The sequence below is a fragment of the Dermacentor andersoni genome, chromosome 4, assembly GCF_023375885.2.
Source record: "Dermacentor andersoni chromosome 4, qqDerAnde1_hic_scaffold, whole genome shotgun sequence".
Classification (NCBI taxonomy): Eukaryota; Metazoa; Arthropoda; class Arachnida; order Ixodida; family Ixodidae; genus Dermacentor; species Dermacentor andersoni.
In genome coordinates, this window is record NC_092817.1 from 150,747,545 (window position 1) to 150,760,793 (window position 13,249).

The following is a 13,249-nucleotide window of genomic DNA, read 5'->3' on the forward strand; positions in this document are numbered from 1 at the left end:
CGCTGCAGAGGGTGCTAAGAATCCCTGGCTCCAGACAGGCCGCCATTGGACTATGAACCTGGCAACGTTTAACGCTAGAACATTATCTAGTGAGGCGAGTCAAGCAGTGCTATTGGAAGAATTAGAGGGCAGTAAATGGGATATAATAGGGCTCAGTGAAGTTAGGAGGCCAAAAGAAGCATATACAGTGTTAAGAAGCGGGCACGTCCTGTGCTACCGGGGCTTAACGGAGAGACGAGAACTAGGAGTCGGATTCCTGATTAATAAGAATATAGCGGGCAACATACAGGAACTCTATAGCATTGACGAGAGGGTGGCATGTCTTGTTGTGAAACTTAATAAGAGGTACAAAATGAAGGTTGTACAGGTCTACGCCCCTACATCAAGTCATGATGACCAGGAAGTCGAAAGCTTTTATGAAGACGTAGAATCGGCGATGGTTAGAGTGAAAACAAAATACACTATACTGATGGGCGATTTCAATGCCAAGGTAGGCAAGAAGCAGGCTGGAGACAAGGCAGTGGGGGAGTATGGCATAGGCCCTAGGAATAGCAGGGGAGAGTTATTAGTAGAGTTTCCGGAACAGAATAATATGCGGATAATAAATACCTTCTTCCGCAAGCGGAATAGCCGAAAGTGGACGTGGAGGAGCCCGAACGGCGAGACTAGAAATGAAATAGACCTCATACTCTCCGTTAACCCTGGCATTATACAAGATGTGGACGTGCTCGGTAAGGTGCGCTGCAGTGACCACAGGATGGTAAGAGCTCGAATTAGCCTAGACCTGAGGAGGGAACGGAAGAAACTGGTACATAAGAAGCCGATCAATGAGTTAGCGGCAAGAGGGAAAATAGAGGAATTCCAGATCAAGCTACAGAACAGGTATTCGGCTATAAGTCACGAAGAGGACCTTAGTGTTGAAGCAATGAACGACAATCTCGTGGGCATCATTAAGGAGTGTGCAATAGAAGTCGGGGGTAACTCCGTTAGACAGGATACCAGTAAGCTATCGCAGGAGACGAAAGATCTGATCAAGAAACGCCAATGTATGAGAGCCTCCAACCCTACAGCTAGAATAGAACTGGCAGAACTTTCGAAGTTAATCAACAAGCGTAAGACAGCTGACATAAGGAAGTATAATATGGATAGAATTGAACAAGCTCTCAGGAACGGAGGAAGCCTAAAAGCAGTGATGAAGAAACTAGGAATTGGCAAGAATCAGATGTATGCGTTAAGAGACAAAGCCGGCAATATCACTACTAATATGGATGAGATAGTTCAAGTGGCTGAGGAGTTCTATAGAGATTTATACAGTACGAGTGGCACCCACGATAATAATGGAAGAGAGAATAGTCTAGAGGAATTCGATATCCCACAAGTAACGCCGGAAGAAGTAAAGAAAGCCTTGGGAGCTATGCAAAGGGGGAAGGCAGCTGGGGAGGATCAGGTAACAGCAGATTTGTTGAAGGATGGTGGGCAGATTGTTCTAGAAAAACTGGCCACCCTGTATACACAATGCCTCAAGACCTCAAGCGTACCGGAATCTTGGAAGAACGCTTACATAATCCTAATCCATAAGAAAGGCGACGCCAAAGACTTGAAAAATTATAGACCGATCAGCTTACTGTCCGTTGCCTACAAAGTATTTACTAAGGTAATTGCAAATAGAATCCGGAACACCTTAGACTTCCGTCAACCAAAGGACCAGGCAGGATTCCGTAAAGGCTACTCAACAATAGATCATATTCACACTATTAATCAGGTGATAGAGACATGTGCGGAATATAACCAACAATTATATATAGCTTTCATTGATTACGAGAAGGCGTTTGGTTCAGTCGAAACCGCAGCAGTCATGGAGGCATTGCGGAATCACGGTGTAGACGAGCCGTATGTAAAAATACTGAAAGATATCTATAGCGGCTCCACAGCCACTGTAGTCCTCCATAAAGAAAGCAACAAAATCCCAATAAAGAAAGGCGTCAAGCAGGGAGGTACGATCTCTCCAATGCTATTCACAGCGTGTTTACAGGAGGTATTCAGAGACCTGGATTGGGAAGAATTGGGGATAAGAGTAAATGGAGAATACCTTAGTAACTTGCGCTTCGCTGATATTGCCTTGCTTAGTAACTCAGGGGACTAACTGCAATGCATGCTCACTGATCTGGAGAGGCAGAGCAGAAGGGTGGGACTAAAATTAATCTGCAGAAAACTAAAGTAATGTTTAACAGTCTCGGAAGGGAACAGCAGTTTACGATAGGTAGCGAGGCACTGGAAGTGGTAAGAGAATACATCTGCTTAGGACAGGTAGTGACTGCTGATCCGGATCATGAGAGTGAAATAATCAGAAGAATAAGAATGGGCTGGGGTGCGTTTGGCAGGCATTCGCAGATTATGAACAGCAGGTTGCCATTATCCCTCAAGAGAAAAGTGTATAACAGCTGTGTCTTACCAGTACACACGTACGGGGCAGAAACCTGGAGGCTTACGAAAAGGGTTCTACTTAAATTGAGGACGACGCATCGAGCCATGGAAAGAAGAATGATAGGTGTAACGTTAAGGGATAAGAAAAAAGCAGATTGGGTGAGGGAGCAAACGCGCGTTAATGACATCTTAGTTGAAATCAAGAAAAAGAAATGGGCATGGGCAGGACATGTAATGAGGAGGGAAGATAACCGATGGTCATTAAGGGTTGCGGACTGGATTCCGAGGCAAGGGAAGCGTAGCAGGGGGTGACAGAAAGTTAGGTGGGCAGATGAGATTAGGAAGTTTGGAGGGACAACATGGCCACAATTAGTACATGACCGGGGTAGTTGGAGAAGTATGGGAGAGGCCTTTGCCCTGCAGTGGGCGTAATCAGGCTGATGATGATGATGACGACGATGATGATGATGATGATGATGATAGACAGGAAAGCGTTTTATTGGTCTGTCCAAACAACGCTGCGAGTCACCGCCGATGCTTGCGTAGGCGGAAGATACTTCAACAAACCTATGGAGCCACATTAACTTTCCAACGCTGCGTTTCGAGTGCGAAATCCAACATCAGTGATGGGGATAAAAGCAAATGATGACAACTCAAAGGGAAGTTTATTTTTCGAAGCGAGAGCAGGATCTCTTTGAACGCGTAGTTATAGAGAGAAGTACACAAGGAAGTACCTTGTGCGTGCTGCGGTAAGGCTAGGGAAATGATGGCACATTTTTTTGTGAGAATGTGAATATATCTGCCTGGTGGTTGGTTTAGGCTTCGCTGGCCTCCTTCAACGCCTGGGGTTCAGGGACAGCTGGGAAACGTAAACAAGTCCGCAACAAAGATTAGTAAAAGGCGGTTGGTAGCTTGCTGGCAGAAAAGTAGGGAGACCACAAACGACCGAGGAGTACAAAAGCGGAGTTTCCAATAATGAAAGTTTGGCGTTGGGCAGTTTTTCTCTGTTAAGAAAAATAGGTAAGACACTAGGCAAAATAAGAAAAACCGAGTTTCGCGGCACAAGCTACCGCCCCGTTCTAAAGGGGGCGCTAATAGCATCCATCCATCCATGCGTGGCTTTCGGTTCCTCTTTTAGTTAGTGTTCCATGCGGATGAGTGGCTTGAAGATTATTTTCATTGTGAACGAGGCTCTCGTGACGCATAGTAAAAACGTTGTATGTGTTCCATTTACCATGGTCGGCGTCACTGTTTCATCTTATGGAAATATATCTATATTCAGCACTGCGCATTCACAACAAAGATATTAAGGATAGTTTATGAGACAAAAAAAAACGAGCAATAAATTAGCATGGATTGTAAGATTGTTGTTTCAGGAACGCCTGAACGTTCTCTTCATCCCGGGAGATTTGGTCAGCTGCAAAGAAAATCGCGAGTTAATCCTTCCTCAACTAAGATCACCGGCGATGATAAAGCGAGCACGTCACGTAATGAGCCCTGGTAACGCATTTTCACTCTAACGCCGGAGGTCCCATCCTGAGCGCTATACACTGTGTTTCTCTAGCAGCACATATTTTTTTTTAATAAATTGCCTGTTGCAGATCCTAACCTATGCTAACGTAGCCTAACCTAACCTAAGCTTTGATCTAAATTAGTCGATGAGGAGGCAATTACTTCTATGAGAAATCAAAATGCTTTAATGAATAATCAGCACAGTTGTGTTAATTAACCTTAAATAATTACTTTGCGGCGCATATTTTAATCTATCAAATGTAGCTAGTGAACTCGGAAGGTGCTTCCACTTGAAACGATTTCTCTAGACTGCAACAATATCGGGATAAACTTTTCAAAGTGTTCGACGAAATGTATTGGCGTTCGAATTAGTTTTTTATTCAAAGGCTGTTTTACGCAGTGATCGCCAGTGCATTTCTTTGTACACTTTTAACATTAGTATCTCGAAACTGATGCAGTTAAGAAAATTCCTTCCAAGTGGGTGTGCATTGGGAACTCACTAGGTAAAATTCATAGATTAAAATGTGCGCCGTACAACAATTAACTACAAAGTTAATAAAAAAACGTGCAGCTGAAAAAAACCTATATAAGATCACTTACTAAAGCTGTTTTCTCAGAGCTGTTAAGCTCTAGACACTTCGGAGTTATGGAAGCCTTCTTATTTAGTCCTTCTTCAAGAGGGAGATACATCAGTACGTAGATGAGAGAAAAATTGCTACAACAAAATGTGATGTCTATAACATGGTGGCCAGTACGTGCTTCCAGATCTGCAGTCACTTCCGGTGCATGCAGTCATAAAAGGCATAGCCTTGGAAATGCATGGTAATGCATACTAACGGAGAGCTTGATCATGTACCACAGGTGAAGCACCTCCATCTGCTGACGGGGCTTAGCCCAGCGCTCTACTGGGTGCTGAATTTTATCTTCGACTTCATGTTCTACATGGGCACCGCTGTCTTCGTGCTGATACCACTGGCCTTCTTCGAGGAAGGAGCGCTGTCCAGCACAGACATAAGTGAGTATAGGGTCACGTCAGCCCCCGTTTGGGCAAGCGAGGTGCATGGAAAATGGCAATAATAATTTCCATTTTGCCAGCAATCGGGAGGCATGAATTGATCAACACGAGCCAATAAGGGAAGCTCAATCCAGCCAGAATACAATGTTTTCGCAAGCTACTTCACTTTCTTAGGGCTCATAAAGACAAGTCTCTTTGTCAAATCGTTCGCTTTAGGCCGAAGCTTCCCTTGTTCATGAACTTTAAATTAATGGGACACTGGTCACTGGCTAGGAGGCGCGACGATTTTATCAGCTTCGTACACTCTTGCGCTCTAAGAACAATTTACACCCTTTGGAGTGCCCCTTCTGCCACACGACGATAATCGTTATCTACCTCGATGCGTTTCCTTTCTTTAACGCTGCGAGCCCGGTACTTTGCAGTAACGAACGGCATGCGCGTTATCAGCATGATAGCATTCCCGACAGGAGAGTAGCGGGTGCGGCGTTTTCAAGAAAGGAAACGCATCAAGGCAGATGACGATTATCGTTGTGTGGCAGAAGGGGCACTCCAAAGGGTGTAACTTTGCCTAAGAGTGTACAACACTCTTAAACAAATATACACCCTTTGGGGTGTATATTGGTCACACAACGATAATCGTCATCTGTCTTGCTTGCGTTTCCTTTCTTGAAAACGCCGCACTCGCTACTTTCCTGTCGAGAATGCTCTGTCGTGCTGACAACGCGCATGTCGTTCGTGTCTTGCGGGCTCGCAGCGTTAAAGAAAGGAAATGCGGACAAGACAGATAGCGATTATTGTTGTGTGGCAAGATGTGACCCAAAGGGTGTAATTGTGCTTAAGACTGAAGATTTGCCGAGATAGCCGATTGGGCTACGGCAGTGGTCGACATACGGTAACGGTCGATCTGAAGCGCGTCTGCCCCGGTTTTATTTTATCCTGACGTTCTTTTACCGTGCCCGATCTCACGGCTACATGAAACATACGATTCCTTGTTTTTGAACAGTGATATATTTCTTTGGATTCACGTGAAAGTTATCACGTATTCTTGTATTTTCGTAATCGTATTATTCATGGTCACATTTGTCATCGCGCTTTTGCTTGTCCGCTGTACTAAAACTCATTTGAGAAATGTTTGCTTTTCTTGCATTATTCTCCTCCCATTGTGAAAAAATATTATGTATACGACGTAGCGAGGGGGGGGGGGGTCGCCAAAGCCACAAGGCTGTTTGCAGCCACTATAGAATACGGACAACGTCTCTTACAAGATGATTCATCCGCTCACTAAGCTGTGTGATCTGGCTCTGCTGTCGGAATGAAAAACTTATCGGTCCGGTAACTATAAAATCTAAACTCTTGTTGCTGTGTTTATGACATGCGCTTCTATACTTGGAATATCGAGCACAACGTCGAAAAATAACAACGCGTGTCCATCGTCCCTCTGGTTCCTTGTCAAAATTATACGGAATGTTTAGTCGCGAAAAAGATGTCTTGCCTTCTCATAACAAAAAGCCTCTTCTTCTTTGTGACAGGTCTGATATTTGTGCTGAACCTTCTACACGGATACGCGGCGCTGCCGCTCATATACATCACCTCCTTTTTCTTCGACAACCCTGGATTCGGCTTCACTACGCTTTCTATCCTCATGTTCGTCGTCTGTAAGTTCAATCTGCTGTACGGTAGTTCAGGAGCTATACCTAGTGTTTCTTAACCCTCTCACACGGGCAAATGTAGTGTCGTTTTGAGCGAGTGCACTTCGTCGCCAGTGTCATTCGCAGGCTGTCACACGGGGGCGCTTAGTGACACCTTTCCACATCCGAGGTATGTGAAAAGGTGTAATGGTTCCAGGACTTACTATTGGAAATGCGGTTGTTTGCTTTAAATCAGGGCTGCAGTCAGGACTCGATGTGAACCAAAGGTCAGTGGGTCGCCTCGCATTGGGCGCTCACGGGAAACTACAAATGAAGTTGTGCAGGGTGATATGGGCTGAAGTATGAAGTATGAATTGAGTATGAAGAATGGCTGAGGAATATGGAAGAAAGTATATGGGCTGGGAGAGTGTTCAGGTATCTGTACAGGAAAAACATTGATTCACAGTGGAGGAAAAGAACTAGGAAGCTTACCAGCAAGTATGCGGCCTGTGGGGTGGGCAACACGGCAACAAAGAACGTCAAGCGGAAAGTCAGAGAGGCTGAAATAATCTCGTGGTTGGAGGAAATGGAAAAGAAACCTGCCATGAGTAACTACTTAAGAGGAAAAAACGAAATCAGGAAAGAAACAATTTATGATAACTCAAAGGGAAGCTCATTACTTTTCGAAGGGAGATCAGGATGCCTTAGAACACGCACCTATAAAGCGAGATAAAAGAAGGAATAAAAAGCATGTGCTTGATGCGGTAAAGCTAGGGAAACGACGGAGCATGCTTTAATAGAATGTGAAGACGTCTACCCAGCGGTCGATTTAGGCACCACTGGCCTCCTTGAAGCTCTTGGTTTCAGCGGGAGCAGTGGTAAAGCAAACAGGTCCGCCATATGCATTAGTAAGAGGCGATTGGGGGATTGGCAGAAGAAAAGTAGGGAAACGATAAAAAACGGAGACGTACAAAGGCACAGTTCGCCATAGGGGATCAGAAAATTTGGTTGTGGGAGTTCATAGTGTTTTTTTTTCCTGTTTAACCGAGGTCGGACATTAGGCAGTACAATAGCAAGAAATTGGTGGCGCACAACCCACTGCCCCGTTTCAAAGGGGACGCTCATTACATCCATCCATGAAAAACGCACTTGGCAGCGAGTGTGTTCGGCGAATTCACTTAAAGCGGCTTTGAAGGGTGTAGCCTCGGCAGCAGTGCTTAAAAGATACATAAACTCATATTAAAAGCAGATTTTGTAGTAATTTTAAACCATATTTTTTGTTATTAGAAATGTTATAAGCTAATAAACTGTGATATACTTATCAAGAAACAAGCTACTGTAGTATTCTCGATCTCAGGCATCTTATGTGTAATGGCCGCACAGTTGTTTGTCTGTGTATGCCTGTGCTAATGTAGCAAGGATAAATTTAGAAGAGAGCGTTATGTCACGCTGCCAGCATTCACAAGCGAACGCTCCGTGAAGCCAGCCCCTTTGCTCAGTAGCGGCCCGACACGTGACCTCTTGCATCGTGATCAGGGAGCAAGAATAGAGATTCGCTTTGACGTTTGGTTCCCAGTAGCTATGCCAGTAGTTTCTATTCGGTGTGCGTTTGTTCCGCTGCCTTGCCATAGCTCTGCCTGCAGAGCGTGAACACTAAAACCGACCGCGCACTTCGACGTACGATCACGACCTGGGCCGACAGGTTTGGCTTCAATCGAGTTGCGCGACGCTCCCTCCTAACTCTTTTCTTGTTCCAAGCCTGTGCTAGCCACTGTATCGGTGCAGCCGTCGTCATCTGTTCCGAGTTTATTAGACGGATGTAGTGCATTAATGATGACATGGTAGGACGAGAACACCAAGGCACTCATACGTGGTGTACCCTGATAGTGGCGCCTCTCGCCGTTAATACGGTGACACGTACGTCGCTGGAGTACAAACGCCGTAGAGACTCTCAAACGGCGCAATCTTGAGCGCTTAAAAGTGGGACGATGGTTTTGCTCAGCTGTCGATTTAATCGAGCAGAGCACGACTGCGTGTCCATTGAACTTGTTCGTTTTACAGCCAAGGTCACTGGGCGTTGGTTGTGTCTTTAGCACACGCGCGATTTTATAGTAAAATTTATGTAATCCTCTGTATTGTGTAAGCCCGTCGAAGGTGAGCGAAGTCTTGGAGTGGTGAGTAAACGACAAATAAGTGTTGCAATTACACGCTCGAAATTCTCAGATGCATTCTTGTGCCACCTGCGATGGAATCTGACATTTTTCCTCTTCTCGCCTTGGATGCGACGCTCGCTTTGTCGTGGCTCGTGATGATCGGTAATGTTATTGCGGTTGCAATGAACGCCTTCATTCGCACTAATTTTTTTTTAAACGCTATTTTAACTATAACACTGCTATTTTGAACACCATGCTTGAAATAACACAGATATGATGCCTACTGATTCACCCATCACCAGTATCGTCAATTCCAAAGGAAACTTCCTCGTGTAACAGCCTTGTGATGGCTAGATGAACAGGTGTACCGACCGACCCGACTGGAGTGTAGTTCGCCAATTCTCCGCATCATAACGCAAAAGTGGCGCTGCGCTCAGTACAACGGTGCTGAGCGGCGCACGTCGTCTGGTACTTGTGGCAGATGGCGCGCAATAAATAAAGCACGCAGAGTGAAAAACTGTCATCTGTCGCCGTCAGTTCATGCAATGAGGAGATACGGGTCTCTGTTATTGCGTGTTTGCAAGTTGCTAAAATGTTTCAAGGCTTTTACGACGAAAAGGTGAGCGGCATGGTTAGCGAAAGCTCACCTCCGAGGCCGAAAAAGCGGAGTCAGCAATAAATGGTGACGGTACTTTGCCTCGACGCTGATCAACATGCGCACTTATTTCTTCGCTCTGACGTGTAAGCCAAAGGAGCCTAAAGCAGCATTCAGCGCCGACAAGAGCAGCAGTGGACACAACTTATGGGCGAATGACGCCTACAGGAACAGTCCCTCAAGCGAGATTTCAAGAATGTGGTCGACTAAGAATGGTTTACCAAATATGCAATATTAGGTGTGCTTCCGCCCCAATTTATGTGATAATGCCCGGGAAAAGAACAGAGAACATTTGGGAATGTGAGTCCACAATGTGGTTATACCACAAGCACTCGGATAGATCACAGCAACAAGCTGCGAATCCTGAGCTACTCATCGCGTACGCTTGTTGCCTCATCCTTGGCCACAAGATCTGGCAGTGGAAAGTCCCACGGCTGCCGCGTTTTCTCTTTGTGCGAAATTAGTTTGTTGCATCACCCTCAATAAAGCGTCGGCGGTTTAAGATTTTCTCTAAGCTTGAGGAGATGTGAATGAAAACAAGACTTCATTACATGGGAGCTGTAAATTCAGCACCTAGTGAAACACCCATCCTCCAAATGAAATTCTTAGCTGCCTTGATGGCTCGGTGGTTGTCGTTGCGTTGCTGATGATGAGGTCGTGGGCTCATTTACCTGCCACGGCGGCCGCATTCAGATTGGATCGGAATGCAAAATTCTCGTCTACTTAGGTTAAGGTGGTTAAAGCGCACGTTAAAATCCTCAGGTGGTCAGAAAGTAACCGGGTTTGCCCCACTACAGCGTCTCTCAAAGCCCGAGTGCTAATTGCTTCTGGACGTTGAACCTCTTAGTTTATCTTATTCAACCAATACTTGGCTGCACCAAATCTACAAAGATTTACTCACTAGTTCGCAGCTTAAAACTCCAAGATAACTCCGTATTTGTTCAAAAGCAACTAAAACTGCAGTGCGAGTATCTTGTATGGAAGCTATAAAAGTAATTCCATCCTTTCGTGTTTTCTGACAATAGCAAAATTTCCCACACAGCGCTCCTAGCGCTTCTCAACACGATATTTCATAGCGCACATCATAATTGAAATCAGCTGCAGAGATATTCTCAAACACGTCTTTTGTCTACAGCACACTCTTCTCTGCGTACCAACAGCGACGCGCGCAGCTGCACCGTTCCGCACAGCAGCGCTACGACGCTCGGTCGGCACCACTGCTCCTGTGTAGCCACCCTATAGCAGCGCGCCGCAAAAGCTGCACTCAGTGCGCTGAGGTGCACTTGCTCGGAGTGACACTAAACTTGCCCGTGAGACACCGGTATTAGACGATTTCTTTCGTTGTGGACATTCGCGGACTTCCTGCACCGTGGCTTCTTGCGCGGCTGTCTTGGCGAATAGCTCAAACACGAGGCAGCCATCGTATTTAACGAAGCGACCGGCTCTGTTAATTCTGTATATGGAATTACGCAGCGAAACAACGGTACCTAAGCACACACACCCTCGGTGTTATAAGTACGTACCTTCGACGGCACAATTGTTCTGTTAAAGCTAAGCGTACTACGTTTCTTTCCCGCGGTTTGGCATGTTTCCATTAGCGGGTTTGGTTTCTCGCCGAGTAGAACGTGGGCCGATCCTGGAGATTGATTAACAGGTTGTGTCAAAAACGTGGCAACAATGACGCGTTTCTGGCTCGACAAATATTTCCGCCGTATGCAGCCCGCGAAAGCATGACCTTCGAGATCGGTTTCTGTCACCAGAGGTAACCGTAGCTGATGCAGGGATGTGGACACCGGGTGTGCCCTACTGCAGCCAGCGTAATACACAGTCGCGTAGGCCGCGCTGTGAGGGCCTCAGTGTCTAGCCACCTTGCCGTGTGGGCAGGTTATCGCTATCCTGGAAGACGCTGCGCAGCATATGGACGTATGTAGCACTTAATTAACCGCATGACGAAAACTTCGTTTCATATAGATTTCAATAATTGCGTCGAGTATGCGTACTTTTTTTTCATTGCGATAGCAATTAAACAGACGCTCGAGGCGCGTTTGCGCCGTCGCCCTTGTTGTAATGTCCTGCTGTCGACGGCGCATGCGCGAGTCCCGCGCGTGGAGGATTAGGAGGTACCCCAGACACGCGGAGACGCGTTTGGATCCAAAAAGCGACGAAGCAAAGTGGACGCATCGTCGCGCTCCGCTCAGTCAGCTTGGCAGCAGGCACTGTTCTCGTTCCACTTGTGACATGAGCGTTGTGCTCATACACATTAATGTTCCTGCAGAGCAGCTACTTACATATCACACCCTGGTACATGCACTCTCTGAACGGAAGGAACAATAAACGTCGAGCTAAATTTGTGCAATCCTTCGATGACATCTCGTACCTTTTGGGTGAAACTGTCAATTTTTTTTCTAGTTCGAACAGAATTCTTAAAAATCGTGTGGAACACATCATGGCAGAATTTCGGGCTGTTCAGATGGATTACGTCTAGAGACGGGCGTTACATGCAGGGTACATAACGATGTGCAGTTATGTAGCTAAAAGGAGTGGTTAATTAAGTTTTTAATCACTACTTTAAGACACATTATCCAATACCAAGTCGAGCTGTAGTAAAGTAGTCTGCTAGAAAATGCAATGTGGTTCTAGTTGAGATTATTCTGAATTGCCCAATACATGCTTTTGAGAAACTCTTTACTGGAACGCTAATGTACTTCTCAGTACACGTAAAAAAGAAAAGAACAACATAACCGCTGCTTGTCTTGAGATTTCTGCTAAGGAAACATGACTTCAATACTGCTAGACTTCAATTGTGCAATTGCGACATGTGCACTCTTGTGAATAAATAATAAAGTAAATGTAGCGAATTGTTGTAGTTAGCCATCTGGACAATGCCATTTCTCGCGCTAGTATCGCCCGCCTGTAAAGTTAAGCGACCTCAAGAAATCGTACTTCAGCATGTCACAGAGGACATTTCAAAAAGAAAAATCCTTTAGAACTAGAAAAGAAAGCAGGCGGCATGGTATAAAGAAGCTTCACGTTTCTAAATAAGGAATATATGACGTCGCTAGCACGGACGCATGTGGGCAGGATAAAAACGAGACACTTCTTGCGATTTCTCGTCGGGCCACTTTAATTAATGACTGCAGTAATCCGCGGCCTAGCTTGTTTTACTTTACAACTAAGAGGCTCAGGACCAATGGAATCACGCGTGCCTTCCAGTACCAGCAGGTCCACGGTAGGCAGCTACCTATGAGGCGTCATGGCCAGGAGCATGGTCCGTATTAATCTGCTGCACGAAACTCTGTTTGCTACCGACAGTAGGAGGCGAGCGGTGCTAGTTTATTGCGGCGCGCCAAGCTGAAAATATAATCGCCACTGTCGGTGGGAAATATGGAAACATCTTGCAAGTTGTTATTATTTAATTGCCTTCCGCCATTTTTCACTCACGGCCAACGCCGACGACACCGGCTTTTCTGCGACACGAGCTCCTTAAGGCTGTCGCGTTAAAACGGTCTCCGCTCGCAGCGTCGATGGGATGCCTGGGCGAGGTGTTCATGGAGCACTACGCGAGCGAGGTGGACAGCGCCTTCCTCTCTGCAGTCGTCGGCACCGCCCGCCAGGTGGTGCGCCTGCTGCCGTCCTGCTCCTACTCGCGTGGCATGACCAAGATCTTGCAGCTGGCCTCCGAGAACTACGTCTGCCACGTCGGGGGCGCCGAGCTCGACAGCCAGTGCAACAGCAAGGCCGCCGAGTCCAAGCTCTCGCTGCAGAAGTGCTGCCGCTGTGAGCATGCTCCCCTCTGCTATAGTGCCTAGAATATCTGTCTAGTATATTCTAGGCACTATACCTCCGCATTCGCTGCGCTCTC